Source organism: Arachis hypogaea, chromosome 6 (assembly GCF_003086295.3).
Source record: "Arachis hypogaea cultivar Tifrunner chromosome 6, arahy.Tifrunner.gnm2.J5K5, whole genome shotgun sequence".
NCBI classification, from domain to species: domain Eukaryota; kingdom Viridiplantae; phylum Streptophyta; class Magnoliopsida; order Fabales; family Fabaceae; genus Arachis; species Arachis hypogaea.
In genome coordinates, this window is record NC_092041.1 from 59,841,718 (window position 1) to 59,867,558 (window position 25,841).

Here is a 25,841-nt window from a genome sequence, read left to right on the forward strand (position 1 = left end):
TTTTAAAATAAGTTGTTTCTTGTTAGTCAAGTCAAGATTTAAATTTTAAAAATCCTATCTTTTCAAAACTTTTTCAAAAATCAAATCTTTTTTATTTTTTATTATTATTTTTGAAAATTTTTTAAATTGATTTTCAAAATCTTTTTCTTATCTTTATTTCATGATTTTCGAAAACTTCACTAACAATTAATGTTATTGATTAAAAAATTTGAAGTTTGTTACTTTCTTGCTAAGAAATGTTCAATCTTTAAATTTTAGGATCATATCTTTTAGTTTCTTGTTAGTCAAGTAATCAATTTTAATTTTAAAAATCAAATCTTTTTAATTTCCTTTTCATATCTTTTTTTTTTTAAATCTTTTTCAATCATATCTTTTCAAAATATCTTTTTCAAATCATATCTTTTTCAAAATCAATTTCAACATCTTTTTTAACTTCTTATCTTTTCAAAAAATTGATTTTTAAATATTTTTCAACTAACTAATTAACTTTTTGTTTATTTATTATCTTTTTCAAAACCACCTAACCCCTTTTCTCTTTCTAATTTTCGAAAATCACTAACTATTTTTCAAAAACAATTTTTGAAATTCTCTCCCTCTCATCTTCTTCTATTTATTTATTCATTTGCTAAAACTTCTCTTCATCTAAAAATTTGAACCCTCTCTTCCCCTTTTGTGTTTGAATTTTTCTCCTCCTTCTTCTATTCTTTTCTTCTTTTACTCACATAAAGGAATCTCTATACTATGACATAGAGGATTCCTCTTCTTTTCTGTTCTCTTTTTTTTTTCATATGAGCAGGAGCAAGGACAAGGACATTCTTGTTGAAGCAGATCCTGAACCTGAAAAGACTCTGAAGAAGAAGCTAAGAGAAGCTAAAGCACAATAATCTAGAGAAAACCTTACAGAGAATCTCGAAAAAGAAGGAGACATGGCCAAACCCAATAACAATGGTGGAGGTACAAGGAGGATGCTTGGTGATTATACTACACCTACTTCTAATTTTTATGGAAGAAGCTTCTCAATCCCTGTCATTGGAGCAAACAATTTTGAGCTGAAGCCTCAACTAGTTGCTCTGATGCAACAGAACTGCAAGTTCCATGGACTTCCATCAGAAGATCCCTATCAGTTTTTAACTGAATTTTTGTAGATCTGTGATACTGTTAAGACTAATGGAGTAGATCCTGAAGTCTACAGGCTCATGCTTTTCCCCTTTGCTGTAAGAGACAGAGCTAGAACATGGTTAGACTCACAACCTAAAGATAGCCTGGACTCTTGGGATAAGCTGGTCACGGCCTTCTTAGCCAAGTTCTTTCCTCCTCAAAAGCTGAGCAAGCTTAGAGTGGATGTTCAGACCTTCAAGCAAAAAGACGGTGAATCCCTCTATGAAGCTTGGGAAAGATACAAGCAGTTGACCAAAAAGTGTCCTTCTGGCATGCTTTCAGAGTGGACTATTTTAGATATATTCTATGATGGTCTATCTGAGCTATCTAAGATGTCACTGGACCATTCTACAGGTGGATCCATTCACCTAAAAAAAATTCCTGCACAAGCTCAAGAACTCATTGACATGGTTGCAAATAACCAATTCATGTACACCTCTGAGAGGAATCCATTGAGTAATGGGACGCCTCAGAAGAGGGGAGTTCTTGAAATTGATGCTCTGAATGCCATATTGGCTCAGAACAAAATGTTGACTCAGCAAGCCAACATGATTTCTCAGAGTCTGAATGGATTACAAAATGCATCCAACAATACTTAAGAGGCATCTTCTGAAGAAGAAGCTTATGATCCTGAGAACCCTGTAATGGCAGAGGTGAATTACATGGATGAAGCCTATGGAAACACCTATAATCCATCATGGAGAAATCATCCAAATTTCTCATTGAAGGATCAACAAAAGCCCCAACAAGGCTTTAATAATGGTGGAAGAAATAGGTTTAGCAATAGCAAGCCTTTTCCATCATCTTCTCAACAACAGATAGAGAATTCTGAGCAGAGCCCCAATAGCTTAGCAAATATAGTCTCTGATCTATCTAAGACCCCTTTAAGTTTAATGAATGAAATAAGGTCCTCCATTAGAAACTTGGAGGCACAAGTGGGTCAGCTGAGTAAGAAAATCACTGAAACTCCTCCTAGTACTCTCCCAAGCAATACAGAAGAGAATCCAAAAAGAAAGTGCAAGGCCATTGATATAATCAAAATGGCCGAATCCAAAGAGGAAGGGGACGACGTGAATCCTAATGAGGAAGACCTTATGGGACGTTCTCCAGATAGAAAGGAGTTCCCTATTGTGGACCTAAAGGAATCTGAGGCTCATATAGAGGCCATAGAGATTCCATTAAACTTTCTTCTGCCATTCATGAGCTCTGAGAACTATTCTTCCTCTGAAGAGGATGAAGATGTAACTGAAGAGCAAGTTGCTCAATATCTAGGAGCCATCAGGAAGCTAAATGCCAAGTTGTTTGGTAATGAGACTTGGGAAGATGAATCTCCCTTGCTCATTAGTGAACTAAATAAATGGGTTCTGCAAACTTTACCTCAAAAGAAACAAGATCCTGGTAAATTCTTAATACCCTGTACCATAGGCACCATGACTTTTGAGAAGGCACTGTGTGACCTGGGGTCAGGTATAAATCTTATGCCGCTCTCTGTAATGGAAAAACTAGGGATCTTTGAGGTACAAGCTGCAAGAATCTCATTAGAGATGGTAGACAAGTAAATAAAACAAACTTATGGATTGGTAAAGGATGTGTTAGTCAAGGTTAAAGGCCTTTACATCCCTGCTGATTTCATAATCCTAGACACTGGGTAGGATGAGGATGAATGCATCATCCTTGGAAGATCCTTCATAGCCACAGTAGGAGCTGCGATTGATGTTGACAGAGGAGAGCTAGTCCTTCAATTGAATGGGGACTACCTTGTGTTTAAAGCTCAAGGATCTTCCTCTCCAACCATGGAGAGGAAGCATGAAAAGCTTCTCTCAATACAGAATCAAACAAAGCCCCCACAATCAAACTCTAAGTTTGGTGTTGGGAGGCCATAATCAAACTCTAAGTTTGGTATTGAGAAGCCCCCACATTCAAACTCTAAGTTTGGTGTTGGGAGGTCCCAACAATGCTCTGAACATCTCTGCAGTGATGACAAGTCATCATATACCTATTTTTCTATGCTTTTTCATACAAGAAATTGATGATTAGTGCTTAAATATTGCATTCTTTTGTGCTTAATTAGAAGTTTTCTTTGATCTTTTAATTTTATAAATCTTGTAGGAAATAAGAAGATAAAGAAGCAAAGAAGCACAAAAAAAGAGGAAAAAAGAGCTTTGGGGCACACTTTGAAGTTGGAGCACACTTTGGAGCCTTAGGCCACGCTTTTAAAAGCATTGCCCATGACCAAATTAAAGGAGAATAGGCAATCAGCACACACTGCCCTGCTCTTGCCAAGGGCAGGGCAGAATCGTGATGCAAAGTGAGGTTGGAAGCAAGAATTTTCGCTAAGGTAAAATCTGGGCGCTCACAACATGACCATGCCTCCTTCAAAGGGCTATAACTTGAGCTACAGACGTTCAATTGATGTGCTTTCAGTTGCGTTGGAAAGCTAACATTCAGAGCTTTCCAACGATATATAGCAATCCATATTTAGCGTACAATTGAGGCAGGAATGAAAGGAATCTTTAAGGGCAAAAAATAAGCGAAAATAAACTAATGTGCTTCCACCAAGGTTCGAAGCTGGAGCCTCACTCCAAAGCAAAGTAGCGCTCATTTTTCTGCTCTGCCCTCTTGGAGAGCAGGGCAACGTCGTGCTCTCTTCATGGAAAATCAAGGAAAAATTGCTCCTCAAGTGCTTTCACCAAGGTTCGAACACAAGACCTTCAAGGAAGTAAAGGCAAGGAGCTTGGGCGCGCACACAACTTGGCACGTCCAGCACCAAGCACACACGGACAGAAAGCACACCATGACACCACTGCCCTGCTCTCCCCAAGGGCAGGGCAGTATCCTGACGCACCAAGCATGCACGCAACGAGGGCCGCACGCACCATTTCCTGCTCTGCCCTCCACAAGGGCAGGGCAGCCTCCTGGGAGCAACATATGGGCCAAAATCAACCAAAATTCAATTTAATTCAATTTCTCACGAAATTGAATCAAGGCCAACCAAACCCATTTCTCCTCAAATCCAAAGCAAGCAAAGCCCACATCATCACTCAAAGGCACATAGATCAATTAAATTAGGTTTTTCATTTTTGTAATTTGTTTTAATTTCATTTTCATTTTTTCATTTTGTAAAGTCTATATAAAGGCATCAAAAAATGCTGAATGAGGGGAGACTTGCTCCATTTGGGAGTAGTAGTAGTAGATAGCTCTCTCTTTGAGTTTTCATTTCAGTTTTGAATCTTGGGTGGAGATTGGAAGAAATTCTGTTTTCATTCTCCATCTGCAACATCTCTGCTTTGTTCTTCTGCATAATTGAGAATTGGATTTACATTTCACTTGCTACTTGATTTACTTCTCTTCTGCTGATTATTTTCTACTTTGATCAAGGAAGGAATTGAGATCTAGACTTGTTTTCTAGTCTCTTTGATTTCCTGATATCTTCATTTTGATTTTCCAATTGAGTTAAATTTAATTTCTGTTTGCTTCTTCAAGCAATTCTGCTTTCTGTTTGAGATCGGTTGCAAGTTACTGCATCTTTTACTTCTCTGTTTGATTGCCATTTACAATTTCTTGTGTGATTTCTTGAATCCCAGCTCCCAAAATCCTTTTATTCTTCCTGCAATTTAAATTTTCAGTTGCTTGATCTATTGCTTCCTTTAATTTCTAGCACCCACTCCCCTTTACATTTAATGCAAATTACATTTCTTGTCATTTAAGATTCTTGCAATTTACATTTCTTGCTCTTTAAGTTACTTGCCAATTTACTTTCTGCATCTTTAAGATTTCTGCCATTTACTTTCTGTTGGCTACACTTCATCCAATATCCCTTCAATGTTAGCTTGACTAAACTAATCACCCACTAAAGTTGCTTGATCCATCAATCCCTGTGGGATCGACCTCACTCTTGTGAGTTATTACTACTTGATGCGACCCGGTACACTTGCCGGTGAGTTATGTGTGTTGGAAATTCATTTTTCCACAGAAACACCATCTAGTTTTTGGCGCCGTTGCCGGGGATTGATTTAGATCAACAATGATTAAGTGGGTGAGAAGTCTAGATCAAGCATTTTCTTTTTTTTGTTCTCTGTTTTAAAGTTGAAACCAAGGTGTTTGTGTTTTTGCCTCACTAAGCAAAACTCATATTTGATATGAGTAATTTCAATTTTCATTGGTGTTGTGTTCTACAAAATTCAAATGGAGTTCACCTCATCTTTTAATCAAACAAACTTCATAGGATATTGCCCACTATCACAATATGATTCAAGTCATTATTCTAATGATGGTTGGGAATATCACCAAGAAGATACAAATTCTGAGCACTTCAATCAATGGAGACTTGCTCCAGAGTCACAAATCGATCAAGCTGAGCACATGAGATACTGTCTAGAACCATAGAATGACTTATATCATTATCCTCATGGTGTCTGGACATATCAAGAAGAAGGTGAACAATCAGTTAAAATGGGACACCTTCCAGAGACACAATATGATCCAGATTTTGACGAGTCTAACAACTACTTATATTGTGGCTGGGAAAGTCAAAATCAAAGAAATCTTAGTAATCCATACTGTGATGAGTTCAATAATTCTTCAAATTGTGATTCAGAGGATCTCCTTCAAAAGTCCAGAGGACTTTTTGAAAGACAAGAACAAGCCTGGAAAAGGAAAGAAATCCTCCGTCAGAGGACAAATGAGCACCTGGAGAACATAAGGAAACACTTAGAACCATCAAACAGTAAAAATCAATTTGTGAGAGAGGAAGTGGAAAAACAAGAACAAAAGGTCCTTGTGTCAAGTGAAATTGCAATGAAAGATGAGGAACATGAGACAAGGATTTTATATTCACAAAAGCCACTTGAGGTGACAAAGAAACATGAACACTCACAACCCTCACAAACTTCCCTTGAATCTGTGATCGAAAAATATGAAGAGGAGATGAAGAAATCTTGGGAAGAACAACAAACCTCCTCCATAAAAGAACTATTAAGTCAAATGTTGAGTGCAAAGAAAGGAGTGGAGGAGCAAGAAAGTGAGGAAGTCGTTCCAGAAAAGTCACATTCAATTGAAGTGGAGAAGTGCAAAGAGGAAAACATGGAACCACCAATGCAATAGGCTCTTAATGAAGAAATCACTCCAATAATCACACAGCAACCAAGTCTTGAATCTAAAGAAGTGAAGGCAACTAGCAAGAACACCAATTCTGTCCCTAATCCAGCAAGCAAGATCAATCAAGCCATTTGCAAAAGGAAGCTTGCTGAGGAAAGGCCAAGACAAGGGACAGTAGCTGAATCTTCTCCCCCTTTGAGGTCATTCCTCTTAACAAATTGGAAGAAGAAGAAGAAAGTAAAGAACAGGTAGACAGTAGGTACATTTCTTCTCCATGCTTTGTTTAAATTTCAATAAATTGGCATATGATTACATTCTAAGTTTGGTGTTGCCTTGCAACAAATTATTTTCAATCTTTTTGGATGATTGCATCAAATCAAAAATGAAAGTGACACACCAAGATTCTAAGTTTGGTGTGCCACTTATTTTCTATGCAACTCATCCAGCAACATCACTTGTCTGCATAATCATATTGCCTTTGCATTGTTATTTTTCTTTGTTCTGACAGTTCGTTTGCATTCTCTTTGTTTTAGTCCTCTTTATTTTTAAGTTTTCTTTTATCAACTGTTTTTGTTAATACATCACCAAGACATCCTTATTCATGACAGAATCTTCATTTGGTGATTGTATCTAACAAATAACAGTTTCTTTCGTTTAGTTTTAGTTCAAATAAATTGACATATGGTTGTATTCTAAGTTTGGTGTTGCTATGCAACAAAATTTGGTTCCAATGCTTACTAGATACTTGCATTAATTTCAAGTGAAAGTGTCACACTAAGTTTGGTGTGCCACTTATCTTTTATGCAATGTATTGTGCTCACCTTCTTATGTTTGCAATCAAAATGTCTCTGTCTCTGGTGCCTTGATTGTTATCCTTCATTTTGCTGGCTTAAAACACATGTGCTACTAACATTTCATTGTGTAAGACATTCATGATCCATCTTAGCCCCATAGCCATTGTTCTAATTGTTGCTTGAGGATGAGCAAGCACTCTAAGTTTGGCAAGGGAAAGGGAAAAATTGGAGAAAAAGGACAACAATAATGAAGATGAACTACAAGGTTGTAGAGTTCCTTTTCTTCTCATTTGTTTCCAACACTTAAATTGCATGATTGTCTTCATCTTTTCTGTTTACATGTGTGTATGAATAAAGCATAGCTTGAATCTTGATTTGTAATATGTTGCTGTGGCATTATAACTACCAACTTGGGCTTTGTGAATTCAAAAGCAATAAAGTATCATGATCATAAACAAACAAGGCATTAAAGAAGATTTTAGCATGTGCATACAAGTATTGGAAAGCTAGTATGATTAATTGTTGCTCAATTGCATTGGATTTTATTTAATTGAAGTTTTTATCTAAGACATTTTTTGAAATCTTTTGAAATCAAGAAAACCTTGAAGGAAGTAAATGCAAAAAAAAAAAACAAAAAAAGAAAAAGGGAAAGAATGAGAAAGCTGAAGGCTCTGAGTACCAATGGAAATTTATTTGTTAAGTGCTTGTGGTGTTTATGTATCAAGCCAAATGCTTGAAAACAAAACACTTAGAAGTCAAGGCTAGGCTCAAGTGCAAAAGCACTCCCTCAAAGCTCAAGGCTCTGAGCATCAATGATTAGAGAGTCAAGAAAAGAAAAAAATGATAAGCTTAATGAAGTCCTCTAATTAAATGCTTGTGGTGCTTATGTATCAAGTGGTAATACTTGAAAACAAAGCATTTAGAAGTCGTAGCTTTATTATCAACTCATGGGGCAAAGCACCCAAAAGGAGAAGCTATAAAAAAAAAATCAAAAGCTTGTTTCAAGGAAGAATTATAAGAAAAAGATTTCATAAAATAAGCTAGATAGAAGCATCAATCATTTACATCTCTTTTGTAATTGTAGCATGCATAGAAAACTAGCTTGCCATGAACATTAACTTGCTACTCTTCTTACCTTGGATTGTCAATTTCTATTGCATGATTCTTTTCTTGCTTGGGGACAAGCAAGGTTTAAGTTTGGTGTTGTGATGACAAGTCATCATATACCTATTTTTCTATGCTTTTTCATACAAGAAATTGATGATTAGTGCTTAAATATTGCATTCTTTTGTGCTTAATTGGAAGATTTCCTTGATCTTTTAATTGTATAAATCTTGTAGGAAATAAGAAGAAAAAGAAGCAAAGAAGCACAAAAAAAGAGGAAAAAAGAGCTTTGGGGCACACTTTGAAGTTGGAGCACACTTTGGAGCCTTAGGCCACGCTTTTAAAAGCGTTGCCCAGGACCAAATTAAAGGAGAATAGGCAATCAGCACACACTGCCCTGCTTGCCAAGGGCAGGGCAGAATCGTGATGCAAAGTGAGGTTGGAAGCAAGAATTTTCGCTAAGGTAAAATCTGGCGCTCACAACATGACCATGCCTCCTTCAAAGGGCTATAACTTGAGCTACATACGTTCAATTGATGTGCTTTTAGTTGCGTTGGAAAGCTGACATTTAGAGCTTTCCAACGATATATAGCAATCCATATTTGGCGTACAATTGTGGCAGGAATGAAAGGCATCTTTAAGGGCAAAAAATAAGCGAAAATAAACTAATGTGCTTCCACCAAGGTTCGAAGCTGGAGCCTCAATCCAAAGCAAAGTAGGGCTCATTTTTCTGCTCTGCCCTCTTGGAGAGCAGGGCAATGTCGTGCTCTCTTCATGGAAAATCAAGGAAAAATTGCTCCTCAAGTGCTTTCACCAAGGTTCGAACACAAGACCTTCAAGGAAGTAAAGGCAAGGAGCTTGGGCGCGCACACAACTTGGCACGGCCAGCACCAAGCACACACGGACAGAAGGCACACCATGACACCACTGCCCTGCTCTCCCCAAGGGCAGGGCAGTATCCTGATGCACCAAGCATGCACGCAATGAGGGCCGCACGCACCATTTCCTGCTCTGCCCTCCACAAGGGCAGGGCAGCCTCCTGGGAGCAACATATGGGCCAAAATCAACCAAAATTCAATTTAATTCAATTTCTCACCAAATTGAATCAAGGCCAACCAAACCCATTTCTCCTCAAATCCAAAGCAAGCAAAGCCCACATCATCACTCAAAGGCACATGGATCAATTAAATTAGGATTTTCATTTTTGTAATTTGTTTTAATTTCATTTTCATTTTTTGATTTTGTAAAGCCTATATAAAGGCATCAAAAAAAGCTGAATGAGGGGAGACTTGCTCCATTAGGGAGTAGTAGTAGTAGATAGCTCTCTCTTTGAGTTTTCATTTCTGTTTTGAATCTTGGGTGGAGATTGGAAGAAATTCTGTTTTCATTCTCCATCTGCAACATCTCTGCTTTGTTCTTCTGCATAATTGAGAATTGGATTTACATTTCACTTGCTGCTTGATTTACTTCTCTTCTGCTGATTATTTTCTACTTTGATCAAGGAAGGAATTGAGATCTAGACTTGTTTTCTAGTCTCTTTGATTTCCTGATATCTTCATTTTGATTTTCCAATTGAGTTAAATTTAATTTCTGTTTGCTTCTTCAAGCAATTCTGCTTTCTGTTTGAGATCGGTTGCAAGTTACTGCATCTTTTACTTCTCTGTTTGATTGCCATTTACAATTTCTTGTGTGATTTCTTGAATCCCAGCTCCCAAAATCCTTTTATTCTTCCTGCAATTTAAATTTTCAGTTGCTTGATCTATTGCTTCCTTTAATTTCCAGCACCCATTCCCCTTTACATTTAATGCAATTTACATTTCTTGTCATTTAAGATTCTTGCAATTTATATTTCTTGCTCTTTAAGTTACTTGCCAATTTACTTTCTGCATCTTTAAGATTTCTGCCATTTACTTTCTGTTGGCTACACTTCATCCAATATCCCTTCAATGTTAGCTTGACTAAACTAATCACCCACTAAAGTTGCTTGACCCATCAATCCCTGTGGGATCGACCTCACTCTTGTGAGTTATTACTACTTGATGCGACCCGGTACACTTGCCGGTGAGTTATGTGTGTTGGAAATTCATTTTTCCACAAAACACCATTATGCAGCTCCATGAGAGCTCACTGTGAAGCTATTGACATTAAAGAAGCGCTTATTGGGAGGCAACCCAATTTTTATTTATCTATATTTCTATTGCTCTTTTATGTTTTATTAGGTTTATGATCATGTGGAGTCATAAAACAATTGCAAATATTAAAAACAGAATAAAAAACAACAGAAGAAAAAACACACCTTGGAGGAAGAGCTGTCTGGCATTTAAACTCCAGAAACAAGCATCTGTCTGGCGTTAAACGCCAGAAATAAGCACCAAGCTGGCGTTTAACGCCAGAAACAAGCACCAGTCTGGCATTAAACGCCAGAAACAGGCTACATTTGGGCGTTTAACACCAGAAACAAGCATCAGTCTAGCGTTAAACGCCAAGATTGCATACAGAGGGCGTTTTACACGCCTGAAGGGTGCAGGGATGAGAAATCATTGACACCTCAGGATTTGTGGACCCCACAGGATCACCTCAGAATCTGTGGTCCCCACAGGATCCCCACCTACCTTCTCCTCCTCTCTCACACCTCTTCATAAAACTCTTCCCCAAACATCATTCACCAATCACCTTAACCACTCTTCCCCATCACCTCTTCACCACTCACATCCATCCACTCTTCCCCATAAATCCCACCTACCTTCAAATTCAAAATCTTTTTCCCACCCAAACCCACCCTAAATAACCAAATCCTAACCCCTCTCCCTCCACTATATAAACCCCTTCCTCCTTCTTCATTTTCCCACAACCCTACCCTCTCTTCTGCCCCTTGGCCGAAAACTACACCTCTCTCCCTCTCCTCCATATCTTCTTCTTCTTCTTCTATTCCTCCTTCTTTTGCTCGAGGGCGAGCAACATTCTAAGTTTGGTGTGATAAAAGCATAACTTTTTTATTTTTCCATAACCATTTATGGCACCTAAGGCCGGAGAAACCTCTAGAAAGAGGAAAGTGAAGACAAAAGCTTCCACCTCTGAGTCATGGAAGATGGAGAGATTCATCTCAAAGGTCCATCAAGACCACTTCTATAAAGTTGTGGCCAAGAAGAAGGTGATCCCCGAGGTCCCTTTCATGCATAAGAAAAACGAGTATCCGGAGATCCGACATGAGATCTAAAGAAGAGGTTGGGAAGTTCTTACCAACCCCATTCAACAAGTCAGAATCTTAATGGTTCAAGAGTTCTATGCAAACGCATGGATCACTAGGAACCATGATCAAAGCATGAACCAAAACCCAAAGAATTTGCTTACAATGGTTCGGGGAAAATGCTTAGATTTCAGTTTGGAAAATATAAGGTTGGCATTCAACTTGCCTATGATGCAAGAAGACGCACGCCCCTACACTAGAAGGGTCAACTTTGATCAAAGGTTGGACCAAGTTCTCATGGACATATGTGTGGAAAGAGCTCAATGGAAAAGAGACTCAAAAGGCAAGCCGGTTCAATTGAGAAGGCTGGACCTTAAGCCTATGGCTAGAGGATGGTTGGAGTTCATCCAATGCTCCATCATCCCCACTAGCAACCGATCCGAAGTAACTGTGGATCGGGCCATCATGATCCATAGCATCATGATTGGAGAGGAAGTAGAAGTTCATGAAGTCATCCCTCTATAACTCTACAAAGTAGCCGAAAAGCCCTCCACCTTGGCAAGACTAGCTTTTCCTCATCTCATTTGCCATCTATGCAACTTAGCTGGAGTTGTCATAGAAGGAGACATCCTCATTGAAGAGGACAAGCCCATCACTAAGAAGAGGATGGAGCAAACAAGAGAGTCCATTCATGGATCTCAAGAGAGCATGAGGAAGCTCATTATCAAGAAATCCCTGAGATGCCTCAAGGGATGCATTTTCCTCCAAACAACTATTGGGAACAACTCAACACTTCTCTAGAAGGATTGAGTCATGACATGAACCAATTAAGGGTGGAACACCAAGAGCACTCCATCATTCTCAATGAGATTAGAGAAGATCAAAGAGCTATGAGGGAGGAACAACAAAGTCAAGGAAGAGACATAGAGGAGCTCAAGAACACCATTGGTCCTTCAAGAAGAAGGCGCCACCATCACTAAGGTGGACTCATTCCTTAACTTCATTGTTCTTATCTCTCTGTTTTTTTTTTCTGTTTTTGAGCTTAATGTTTGTCTATATTTGTGTCTTTACTACATGATCATTAGTATTTAGTAACTATGTCTTAAGGCTATGAATAATTCCATGAATCCTTCACCTTTCTTAAATGAAAAATGTTTCTAATACAAAACAAGAAGTACATGAGTTTTGAATTTATCCTTGAAATTAGTTTAATTATATTGATGTGGTGACAATACTTTTTGTTTTCTGAATTAATGCTTGAACAGTGCATATTTTTTATCTTGTTGTTTATGGATGTTAAAATTGTTGGCTCTTGAAAGAATGATGAAAAAGAGAAATGTTATTGATGATCTGAAAAATCATAAAATTGATTCTTGAAGCAAGAAAAAGCAGTGAAGAACAAAGCTTGCGAAAAAAAAAGAGAAATGGCAAAAAAAAAGAAAAAGAAAAAGCAAGCAGAAAAAGCCAATAGCCCTTAAAACCAAAAGGCAAGGGTAAAAAGTATCCAAGGCTTTGAGCATCAATGGATAGGAGGGCCCAAGGAAATAAAATCCAGGCCTAAGTAGCTGAATCAAGCTGTCCCTAACCATGTGCTTGTGTCATGAAGGTCCAAGTGGAAAGCTTGAGACTGAGTGGTTAAAGTCGTGATCCAAAGAAAAAAGAGTGTGCTTAAGAGCTCTGGATACCTCTAACTGGGGACTTTAGCAAAACTGAGTCACAATCTGAAAAGGTTCACCCAGTCATGTGTCTGTGGCATTTATGTATCCGGTGGTAATACTGGAAAACAAAGTGCTTAGGACCACGGCCAAGGCTCATAAAAGTAGCTGTGTTCAAGAATCAACATACTTAACTAGGAGAATTAATAACACTATCTAAACTCTGAGTTCCTATGGATGCCAATCATTCTAAACTTCAAAGGATAAAGTGAGATGCCAAAACTGTTCAGAAGTAAAAAGCTACTAGTCCCGCTCATCTAATTAGAACTAAGCTTCATTGATATTTTGAGATTTATAGTATATTCTCTTTTTTTTATCCTATTTGATTTTCAGTTGCTTGGGGACAAGCAACAACTTAAGTTTGGTGTTGTGATGAGCGGATAATTTATACGTTTTTTGGCATTGTTTTTAGGTAGTTTTTAGTAGGATCTAGCTACTTTTAGGGATGTTTTTATTAGTTTTTATTGCTGATGTTGTTGGATTCTGACCTCCCTACACTCGAAATGAATTTTTTGGAGTTATAGAACTCCAAATTGTGCGCTCTGAATTGCGTTGAAAAGTAGACATCCACGGCTTTCCAGTAATATATAATAATCCATACTTTATTCGAGTTTAGACGATGTAAACTGTTGTTCAACGCCAGTTCCATGCTGCATTCTGGAGTAAAATGCCAGAAACACGTCACAAACCAGAGTTAACACCAAAAATACGTTACAACTTGGCGTTTAACCCCAAGAGAAGCCTTTGCACGTGTAAAGCTCAAGCTCAGCCCAAGCACACACCAAAGTGGGCCCCGGAAGTGGATTTCTGCACTTAGACTTTTTACTATTGTACTAGGCGTCTTTGATCATATATCTTTGGATGGATCTTTAATCAGTGTATGCCATTTTAGACCTTCATGGGGGCTGGCCATTCGGCCATGCCTGGACCATCACTTATGTATTTTCAACGGTGGAGTTTCTACACACCATAGATTAAGGTGTGGAGCTCTGCTGTTCCTCGAGTATTAATGCAATTACTATTATTCTTCTGTTCAATTCAACTTATTCTTATTCTAAGATATTCGCTGCACTTCAACATGATGAATGTGATGATCCGTGACACTCATCATCATTCTCACCAATGAACGCGTGCCTGACATCCACTTCCGTTCTACCTTAGATTGAGCGCGTATCTCTTAGCCTCCATTCCGAAAGATCGGAGTCTTCGTGGTATAAGCTAGAATTATTGGCGGCCATTCCTAAGATCCAAAAATTCTAAACTTTGTCTGTGGTATTCCGAGTAGGATTTGAGATGGGATGACTATGACGAGCTTCAAACTCGTGAGTGTTGGGCATAGTGACAGACGCAAAAGAATCACTAGATTCTATTCCAACATGATCGAGAACCGACAGATGATTAGTCGTGCTGTGACAGAGCATTTGGACCATTTTCATTGAGAGGATGGGAAGTAGCCATTGATAATGGTGACGCCCTACATACAGCTTGCCATAGAAAGGAGTAAGAATGATTGGATGAAAGCAGTAGGAAAGCAGAGATTCAGAAAGAACAAAGCATCTCCATACACTTATCTGAAATTCCCACCAATGATTTACATAAGTATCTCTATCTCTATTTTATGCTTTATTTATCTTTATATTCGAAAACCATTATAACTATTTGAATCTGCCTAACTGAGATTTACAAGATGACCATAGCTTGCTTCATACCAACAATCTCCGTGGGATCGACCCTTACTCACGTAAGGTTTATTACTTAGACGACCTAGTACACTTGCTGGTTAGTTGTGCAAAGTTGTAACAAAGTGTGATTCACGTTTGAGAGCTCTAAGTCTTTGGCGCCATTGTTGATGATCACAATTTCGTGCACCAGTGTGCCGTCGCGCATAGCACCAGACCGTGATCCCCGATTCACTTCAAGGTTTTGGGGAGCTTTCCAAAGAGCCTTCGGTACAAAGCTATGCTCAGTACCGCATATCATCCGCAAACCGATGGACAGTCGGAAAGGACTATTTAGACATTGGAAAATATGCTCAGAGCGTGTGTGTTGGATTAACCCAGGAGTTGGGATCGTTACATGCCATTGGTGGAGTTTGCGTACAACAATAGTTTTCATGCTAGCTTTAGGATGGCTCTGTATGAAGCATTGTATGGACAGAAGTGCCAATCTCTACTTTGTTGGTATGAATCTGGTGAAGCAAGTGTTTTGGGTCCTAATGTAATAGCAGAGACTACTGAGAACATTAAGAAGATTCGTGCACGGATTATAACTGCTCAAAGTCGACAGAAGAGTTATGCGGATCAGAAAAGGAAACCGTTAGAGTTTGAAGTGGGAGAGCACGTATTCCTTAGGGTTACACCGACAACTGGGATTGGAAGAGCAATCAAGACCAAGAAGTTGAACCCAAGATATATAGTACTAATGAGCGGATATTTTATACGCTTTTTGGTAGTGTTTTCATATAGTTTTTAGCATTTTTATTCACTTTTTGTTGTATTTTTATTAATTTTTATGCAAAAATCACATTTCTAGACTTTACTATGAGTTGGTGTATTTTTCTATAATTTCAGGTATTTTCTGGCTGAAATTGAGGGACTTGAGCAAAGATCTGATTTAGAGGCTGAAAAAGGACTGCAGATGCTGTTGGATTCTAACCCTCTTGCACTGGAAGTGGATTTTCTAGACCTATAGAAACCCAATTGGAGCTCTCTCAGTTGCGTTGGAAATTAGACATCTTGGGCTTTCCAGCAATATATGATAGTCCATACTTTGCCCGAGATTTGATAGGCTAAACTGGCGTTTAAACGTCCACTAGAGACATTTTTCTGGCGTAAAACGCCAGAATTGGCACCAAAGCTGGAGTTAAACGCCCAAACTGGCATCCAAGCTGGCGTTTAACTCTAGAAATGGCACATGCACGTGAAAGCTAGGAAGCTCAGCCCAAACACTCACCAAGTGGGCCCCAAAAGTGGATTTCTGCACTCTCTGCATCTAGTTACTCATTCTCTGTAAACCTAGGTTACTAATTTAGTATAAAAACTAATTTTAGAGATTTATTTTGGAACTTATGACATTTTTGACAAATTCTATTGTATCTTCTATAGTATGAACCTCTAAACCCCATAGGTGGGGGTGAGGAGCTCTGCTGTGTTTCCATGGATTAATGTAATTACTATTGTTTTCTATTCAATCTCATTTGTTTCTATTCTAAGATACTCACTCGTATTTCAACATGGAGAATGTGATGATCCGTGACACTCATCATCATTCCCCAACTTATGAATGCGTGTCTGACAACCACTTCTATTCTACATAAGCTCAACGTAGTCATTGGGCGACAACTTGAGTGTGTATCTCTTGGGTTTCTAATCCACGAGTTTGACCTGCATCTCCTGACAACAGAGCACTCAAACTCGTGAGATCAGAACCTTTGTGGTAGAGGCTAAAACCAATTGGCAGCATTCCTGAGATCCGAAAAGTCTAAACATTGTCTGTGGTATTTCGAGTAGGATACGGGATGGGATGACTGTGACGAGCTTCAAACTCGCGAATGTTGGGCGTAGTGACAGTGTGCAAAAGGATAAATGTATCCTATTCCGACACAAGTGAGAACCGACAGATGATTAGTGATAAACCCCGATTTTGTGGTTTATCTTGTGCTTATTTTAGGGGATTTTATCACCTTTTCTCACATTTATTCAATAAAATAGCATGGTTTTGCAATTCTCCCTTGATTTGTGCTTAAATGTGAAAATATGCTTTTTAGGCCCTAAAATAGCTAAATTTAATTCACTTTAATTTCATTCAATGTCTTGATATGTTTGTTGAGTGATCTCAGGTTCATAAGGCAAGTATTGAATGGATGGATGGAAGAAGTGAGGAGGAAAGCATGCAAAGTGGGAGAACTCATGAAAAAATGAAGGAACCGTAAAGATGTCAAGCCTAACCTCCTGGCACTCAATCGACTATAACTTGAGCTACAGAGGTCTAAATGAAGCAGTTTTAATTTTGTTGGAAAGCTAACATCCGAGACTTCGAAATGATAAAAAATTTCTCACAGTTGCATTGCGTATAGGGACGCGCATGCGCCATGTACGTGTGCGCCCTGATGGAGCACGTGGTTCACTAAAGTGAAATCGTGGCTAGCGATTTTGCAGCTCATTTTCGGCCCAATCCAACTCATTTCTAAGGCTTTTTTCATGCAGAATTCAAGCTTGGGCAAGGGGGGAGCAATTGTTTGGTAGTATAGCATCATGTAGGTTAGTTTTTAGAGAGAGAAGCTCCCTCTTCTCTCTAGAATTAAGTTAGGTTAGCTTAATTCCATCTTAGATCTAGGTTTTGATTATTGTTCTCATCTTGTTTCTTCTACAATTTCTTGTTTCTACACTTTCATTCTCTTAGTTTATGGTGTTAATTTTACTTTTGTGCTCTCTTTTATGTTGATGAACTCTTGTTGGATTTGGATCTTTTCTTTAATGCAAATTAATGATGATGTTTCTTTTATTGATGATTTGAGTTGTTGATTTACTTTTCTTGCAAATTGTAGTTGGTAGATTTTATTATTCTTGCATATTTACCATGCTTTCCATTTATACCCACCAAGTGTTTGACAAAATTCTTGGTTGGACTTTAGAATAGCATTCTTGGCTTGGAGAGAGTAATGAGGTAATCTTGAGTCATGAAAACCCAACTCATATTGGTGATCTAGAATTGTTAGCTAATATTATTTCCATTGACTCTAATCTTTTGCTAATTTAATTAGTGAGTTGATTGGGACATTTGGATTGAAATTAGCTAGTCTTGTTAGACTTTCTTCGAGTGTGAAGATAATATGATACCTTCTTCCATCTTCGAGGATGACGTAATGAGATAGACTCTTGTTATTATTGTGATATGATTGATTAGTCTTATTTGACATTCTCTCATGGAAGATAACTTACACCTTCTTCCAATGTTGGAGTTGACTAGATTAGATGAATTAATCATTATATGACTAGGATAGGAAGCCTATGATCTCAACCCTTGCCATGAATGTCTCCCTTTATTACTTGCTTTCTTTAGCCACTTGCTTGTTTACTTCTCTTGCCATTTATTCTCTTACCAAAATATAAAAATCAAACCCCACATATTCTTTCATAGCCAATAATTGAGCACTTCATTGCAATTCCTGGTGAAACGACCCGGAGTCTTAATACTTCGGTTAATTCTTATTTGGATTTTGTTACTTGTGACAACCAAACTTAACTTGATGTGAGAGTTGTTTGTTGGTTTGGAGCTATGCTTATAACGAAATTCTTCTTTCTATAAGAGAAATTCCTAACCAATGCAATTTTTGTGTCAAATTAATGGTGCCGTTGCCGGGGAGTTGCAATGGTGTTATATTATTGACTATTGTTCATATGTAAATATGTGTGTCTTTTGTTTTTTTGTTAGTCTTTGCTAAGTGTAGACTTTGCTTTCTTATTTTTGTTAACTTTTATTTTTATTTTCTCTTTGCTATTATGAAGTCTCATCCTCACTTTGGCTATGAGTTTGGCTCAAATTATGTTGTAGGGAATGGGAACTACAATAATGATAATATGCATCAAGGATGGAACAATCAAAGATGGGAGGAGCCTCAAGGGATTGATCAACCTTGTTGGCAACAACCCCCTCCGGTTTCTTATGGGTATAATTCTAATCCTAATGCATATCAATCTAATGGATGTGGTGACCCTTATTGTGATTGTCAACAACCACTACCACATACCTATGAACCACCCCCTCAACATGATTTTGAACCACCTTACTCACAAGTCCCATACCAGCAAACACCTCATTATGACCCTAATCCCTATCCACCATACCAACCACCTTATGAACCATATGAACCACCACCATTCCAACACAATTACTCTCAAAAACCACCTCAATATACACCACCTCCATACCCTTACCAAGATAAACCAACTTCCAATTATGAAACCTTCCTCCCAAACAATGAACCTTCTCTTGCACCACCACCCCCCGATGAAGCCCTCACGCTAGAACTAAGAGATCTTGACTCTCATATCCAAAGGCAACAAGAGGGGATGGAAAAGGAATTTATGGAGCTAGGAGCTAAGATGGCTATCCTAGTGGAAGCCGTTAGTAATATGGCCTCCTCCCGACTAAGCCCAAGCAACCAAGGCACTCCCATTGACAAATGTGGAGAAGTAACCAATGAGCACAATGAGGGAGTGAGTTTAGAGCTTCAAGGTAGGGAAGAGGAGTTAAAGCAAGAATTGTCACAAGGGGAGGAAGTTAAGACAATTGAGCCGAAACAAGTGGTTAAAGACCTAGGAGATGTTGGAAGTCCATGGGAATGTAGCATTAGAGAGCCCTCTTCCGAGATACATGATGTTGATGTTGAGGAGGGTGTACAACCTCCAAAGCATATTATGATTGAAAAATTTGAAGATGTTGATCAAGAGATGGATTCAATCATTGAGGAGTTCCTATCTACAATTGAATCCTCTCCCATTGGGCTTGAAATTAAGGTCAAAGAAGAAGATACCTCACCTCCCATGCCCTTGTTGAGCAATGAAGAAGAGATTGAATTGGAAGAGAGCCATCAAGAGGAAGAGGTTGACGTTGAGGAAAGTTGTAAAGAGGTGGAGGTAAACAAGGAAGAGTACAAAGGAGTGGAGCTTGCAAGATCATTGGGACCACCCCTTCCTAAGTCACCATCATCCAACACAACATTCAAGTGGGCAAAATTCCTATCCCTAAGCTTTACTTTCCCACTCGAATATGGTTTGATTGAAAATGATGGGCAACTTAGAACTCTTTGTGGAATTAAGAGTAGGAGAGAGTTGTGTAATGGTTGGAAACATCACTCTAAGTTCATGATGGTTGCATGCTCAAAGTTGAATAGTAATGGTTGATGTAGAACTAAATTGCATAGGTCTAGGAGAATGTTTGGATGCTTAATTGAGAATTCTAAGGTCATGCCACCCAATTGGAATCATGATGACCAATTTGAAGATGGGTGTCAAAACAAAGTGTGGGATCCTGGATCGCACAAGGAGAATCAAATTTGGGAGCCCATGGCTTGTGTGGAACTCCATCAAGGCTTGGAGTTATCATCTTTGAAGACTAAAGCTTATTGGAGATTCAAGCATTGGTGGATGTTCAAGGATAGCTTCAAGCAAAAGCCACCTTAAGAGGAGCTCCCCATAAGTCCAACTTAAGGACAATAAACAAAAGTGCTAGGTGGGAGACACCCCACCATGGTAAACTCTTTTCATTTTCTCTTTTGTAAATATTGGTATAATAGGTTTGATTTCATGTTTTGTTTAGTTTGTTGAGTATATTTGGTAGTATAATATGTTAAATAAGGTTTTAGGGTGTTTTGATAGCTGTTTGGAGGTTAAGAATGCTTGGATTGGTGCAAAAACATAGAAAAATTTTGAAAAACAGAGCACCAACCCGCGCGTATGTGCGCCTCAAGCATTTTCGATCACCCACGCAAATGCGCCATGTACGTGTACGCGTGGATTGAAAAATTTCATCCCTCCATACATTGACCCAAGAGTTGCGCCTACATTGCGGTAGCACCATGCCTGAGGCACAAGTCAACCTGCGCGTACGCGTCCTTAATGCTAATTGCGCAATGCATGTGCCCACAAGCTATGCGCGCGCCGATAGCGCCACCTGCCCTCCTGGTATATGTTCCAGAGAGTTGGGCCAACCTTGGGCTGACATTGTGCCCCGCGCATAACCTCACCCATAGGTATGCATTAATGGATAGGAGGGCTCAAGGGAATAAAATCCTGGCCTAAGCGACTACATCAAGCTGTCCGTAATCATGTGCTTGTGTCATGAAGGTCCAAGTGAAAAGCTTGAGACTGAGTGATTAAAGTCGTGATCCAAAGCAAAGGAGTGTGCCTAAGAACTATAGGCACCTCTAACCGGGGACTTTAGCAAAGCAGAGTCACAATCTGAAAAGGTTCATCCAGTTATGTGTCTGTGGCATTTATGTATCCGGTGGTAATACTGGAAAACAAAATGCTTAGGGTCAAGACTCAAAGAAGCTGTGTTCAAGAATCAACATACTATTTGCATGCTGAGTTAAAAGAAGCTAATCATTCTGAGTTTCAGGGGATAAAATGAGATGCCAAAACTACTCAGAAGCAAAAAGCTATAAGCCTGGCTCATCTAATTTGAATTTGAGCTTCATTGAAAACTCTGAGATTTCATTGCACCACGATCTTCTTTTCATCCTATTTTATTTGTCTAGTTGCTTGGGGACAACCAACAGTTTAAGTTTGGTGTTGTGATGAGCGGATATTCTATACGCTTTTTGGTAGTGTTTTCATTATAGTTTTTACCATGTTGTATTCACTTTTTGTTGTATTTTTATTAATTTTTATGCAAAAATCACATTTGTAGACTTTACTATGAGTTGGTGTGTTTTTCTGTAATTTTAGGTATTTTCTGGCTGAAATTGAGGGACCTGAGCAAAGATCTAATTCAGAGGCTGAAAAAGGACTACAGATACTGTTAGATTCTGACTCTCCTGCACTCGAAGTGGATTTTTTGGAGCTACAAAAACCAAATTTGCGCGATCTTAATTGAGTTGGAAAGTAGACATCTTGGGCTTTCCAGCAATATATGATAGTCCATGCTTTGCCCAAGCTTTGATGGGCCAAACTGGCATTTAAACGCCCACTAGAGACCCTTTTCTAGCGTAAAACGCCAGAACTGGCACCAAAGCTGGAGTTAAACGCCCAAACTGGCATCCAAGCTGGCGTTTAACTCCAGAAATGGCACATGCACGTGAAATCTAGGAGGCTCAGCCCAAACACTCACCAAGTGGGCCCCGAAAGTGAATTTCTGCACTCTCTGCATCTAGTTACTCATTCTCTGTAAACATATGTTACTAGTATAGTATAAAAACTACTTTTAGAGATTTATTTTGCAACTTATGACATTTTTGACAAATCCTATTGTATCTTCTACAGTATGAACCTCTAAACCCCATAGGTGGGGGTGAGGAGCTCTGTTGTGTTTCCATGGATTAATGCAATTACTACTATTTTCTATTCAATCACGTTTGTTTCTTTTCTAAGATACACTCATCATCATTCCCCAACTTATGAATGCGTGCCTGACAACCACTTCCATTCTACATGAGCTCAACATAGTAATTGGACGATAGCTTGAGTGCGTATCTCTTGGGTTTCTAATCCACGTATTTGACCTACATCTCCTAACAACAGAGCACTCAAACTCGTGAGATTAGAACCTTTGTGGTAGAGGCTAGAACCAATTGGTAGCATTCCTGAGATCCGGAAAGTCTAAACCTTGTCCGTGGTATTCCGAGTAGGATCTGGGATGGGATGACTGTGACGAGCTTCAAACTCGCGAATGTTGGGCGTAGTGACAGTGTGCAAAAGGATAAATATATCCTATTCCGACACAAGTGAAAATTAACAGATGATTAGCCATGCGGGAAACCGTAGAGGACATGTTTTCACTGAGAGGATGGATGGTAGACATTGACAACGGTGATCCACCAACATACACCCTGCCATGGAAGGGACATGCATTTCTGGAAGAATAAGACAGTAGGAAAGCAAAAATTTAGAAGACAGAATAACTCTGAAACCTCAACCTGCTCTCTATTATTGAATAACAAGTACCATTCTTTTCATGCTCTTTTACTTTTCACAAACAAAATCCTTTTTATTATTAATCTCATGACTAAGAGTTACAAGATAACCATAGCTTGCTTCAAGCCGGCAATCTCCGTGGGATCGACCCTTACTCACGTAAGGTATTACTTGGATGACCTAGTGCACTTGCTGGTTAGTTGTGCGGAGTTGCAAAAGTGTGATTACAATTTCGTGCACCAAGGACCATTTGAGATTTTGAAGAGATTCGGGCCAGTGGCATATCAAGTAGGTTTGCCACCTCATCTGTCTAACTTGCATTATGTATTCCACGTGTCACAGCTCCATAAATTCTAGTCAGATGCGGCTCATGTGTTAGAGCATGAATCGGTCGAGTTGAAAGAGAACTTAACTTTCCAAGTAACACCAGTGAGGATCGATGACACTAGTATGAAGAAGCTGTGAGGAAAGGAAGTTTCATTGGTTAAAGTTGCTTGGAAGCGAGCAGGAGTTGAAGAGCACACTTGGGAATTGGAGTCTGAGATGCGAAAGGATAATCCTGAGCTTTTCTCAGGTAATTCAAATTTTGAGGGCTAAATTTCTTATTTGGTGGAGAGAATGTAAGAACCGCAACTAATCAACCGATTAATTAAGTGATTAATTGACCAAATTGTCTTCCAAAAAGTTAGAGAGAGAATTTGAGGATTTAAAGGTGATTTTTGGACTCAATGGGTATTTTTGAGTCAGAAAATGTGTTTTCTGCAAAAAACTGTAAAAAATCACCAACCGACAGTTGAACCGGTTGAACCGGTTCAAGTCTGCCTAGTACTCCACAAGAAAAAGTTAAAATGGTCAAAACCCTTAGAAAAACACTAGAAATGGAAAACCAGACGTTAATTTTAAAGGTTTGGCCTGAAGTTGGGCCAAACGGGCTAAAAATACTAACGGGTTGGACCGGGCCCAAGTTGGGCCCAAGCCCAATATATATAAGCACTAAGTGAACCCTTTTCACCTTCATTAAACACACACACATCAGAATTGAGAGAGGGAGAGGGGAAGAGATTGAGCACTAGGGAGAGGGTTTAGGGTTTAGGGAGAGCTCCGATTGCTACACCATTTACGGCTATGCGTTCCTGGTGAAGAGCTCTACAATGCCATACAAGAAACTGGATGTTTAGGTTCTTAGGGTTTGTGATTAAGTGAGTTTTTGTAATTTTAGATGTTTAGGTTTGTTCTAATCCTTAAATAGCCTTGGTTTTGACATCCAAATCTATTGGAAAAGGTAAGAGCTATTAAAACCTTGTTAATTTATGTTTAATTGGAACCCTAGGTTGATTTGAGGTGATTTATATGTATATAGTTTGATTATTGTGGCTTTAAGAGCTTTTGGAACTTAATTGTGCTTATTGGAGAGGAATTGAAAGCTTGGATTGTGGTTGGAAGTTTGTTTGTGCTAATTTCAAGTTTTGGTGCATATAGGGAATCGGCCAAGGTATGGTTTCAGTTTCCTCTATGTAGTATATAATATTCATGGACACTTAGGCTAGTGACCCATAGGATATGTTTGAATTTAAATGGTTGTTGAGTTATTAAATAATGATATGTGGTGATTTATGATGAATCAATGATTGTTGGGTTTGAGTATGATGAATTATGGTAATATGATAATCATGATTGATTGTGTAACTTGAAATGGAATAATAATGATATAAGTGATGTTGAATTGGATGATTTGGCATTATGGTTGTAAAAGTGTGATATATTGGTGTTGATATTGAAGATGGTGAAATGTGAAGGGAAATATGGTAGTGTTGGTGTATAAGGGCACAACAGGTTAAATTTGATGAAAGATGAAGTTTTTGAATGGTTTGGTATGATTTGGAATGTGTATGGTAAGAAATTGGGGAAATTGTGAAGTTTGGTAAAATTAGGTTTTTGGTGAACTTTGTTCAATCATAACTTTTGCCTCGGTTTTTGAAACTAATTGAAATTTATTTAGATTTAATGATCTTTGAAAACACTTTAAATTGATATAAAGTTTGTAAAAATTGGAATTTTGTAGAGGATGTTATGATCATTCAAAGTTGGTGTTAAAAATATGAAATTCTAAAATTTTGATCTGTGCGGACGCACACTCTTGTGTGCATGCATAGGCAGGAAAGTGCATTTTTTTTGCCGCGCTAGCACAGCTTGTGCACGCACATATCTAAGGAAGAATTTCAACCTGTGCGGACGCACACGTTGGGAAGACTATTCTGTTAGGGGTGCTGGCATAGGTTGTGCGGGTGAACAGATTCTGTAACTTTTGCCACCTATGTGTACGCACACCCCTATGAGTACGCACACATTTTAAAATTTCCTGGGCGGGCGCACGCATAGACCCTTGTTCGGCCGCACACGTCCTGTTTCTCAAATTTTAATTATTTTTCAACTATTTACCTTCCCAACAGGGTTGTAAGCTTCTATAATACCATTTTAATACTTTTGGGCCTAGTTTTGATTATTAGAACATGGGATATAACTTAAGGGTTCAATTATATATTTTTATGATAAATTAGAAAACGGAGGCCTAGGTTTCTGGCGTGCTGAGAATGGGTTGACGTTAGGTGAAGGATGCTTGATATATGAGATGAGGAATGATGAACTTTTGATATTTGTAAACTGAGTTATGAATGGACAGTGGTTGAGATGAGTCAGGGACTCGGATTGAGATGATAGATTTCTGTATATTGAATATGCTTTTTGAAAACCACTGAAATAATGTTTTACTGAGATTATAAGATGCTATGCGCCCGGCTGGGATGGTGGTTAATCCTGCCTGTTGAGGTAGCAGTGGTGATGTAAGGATGGTGGTTAATCCCGCTTGCGTTGAGATGTGAGGTCTGAAGCAAGAGTATCCCACTCGCATCCCTTCGGATCTATAGAGCGTGCAGGCGCGGTACCTGGACAATGATCTGAGCACTATATCTCGGGGGTTCCCATATGAGCAATCCGAAGGGCGACATCTCCATGAAGATGTGTCGGGTTGGCAGTTGAACCGACAATGTGATATCACAGCCAGTAGGGCAGGCATTCATCATATGCATTTTCTATCTGTTTGTATGCTTTGTTTACTTGAAATGGCTTGCCTAATTGAATAACATGCTTACTT

General features: G+C 38.7%; 1 non-coding gene across 1 annotated transcript; it reads right to left on the bottom strand.

Moving 5' to 3' along the window:
• Positions 1-1,328: 1,328 nt before the first annotated feature.
• On the bottom strand, positions 1,329-1,432 carry LOC112699994 (small nucleolar RNA R71). The gene has a single exon (XR_003152922.1). It is a non-coding gene; the product is annotated as a small nucleolar RNA R71 (small nucleolar RNA).
• Between the last annotated feature and the right edge of the window lie 24,409 nt (positions 1,433-25,841).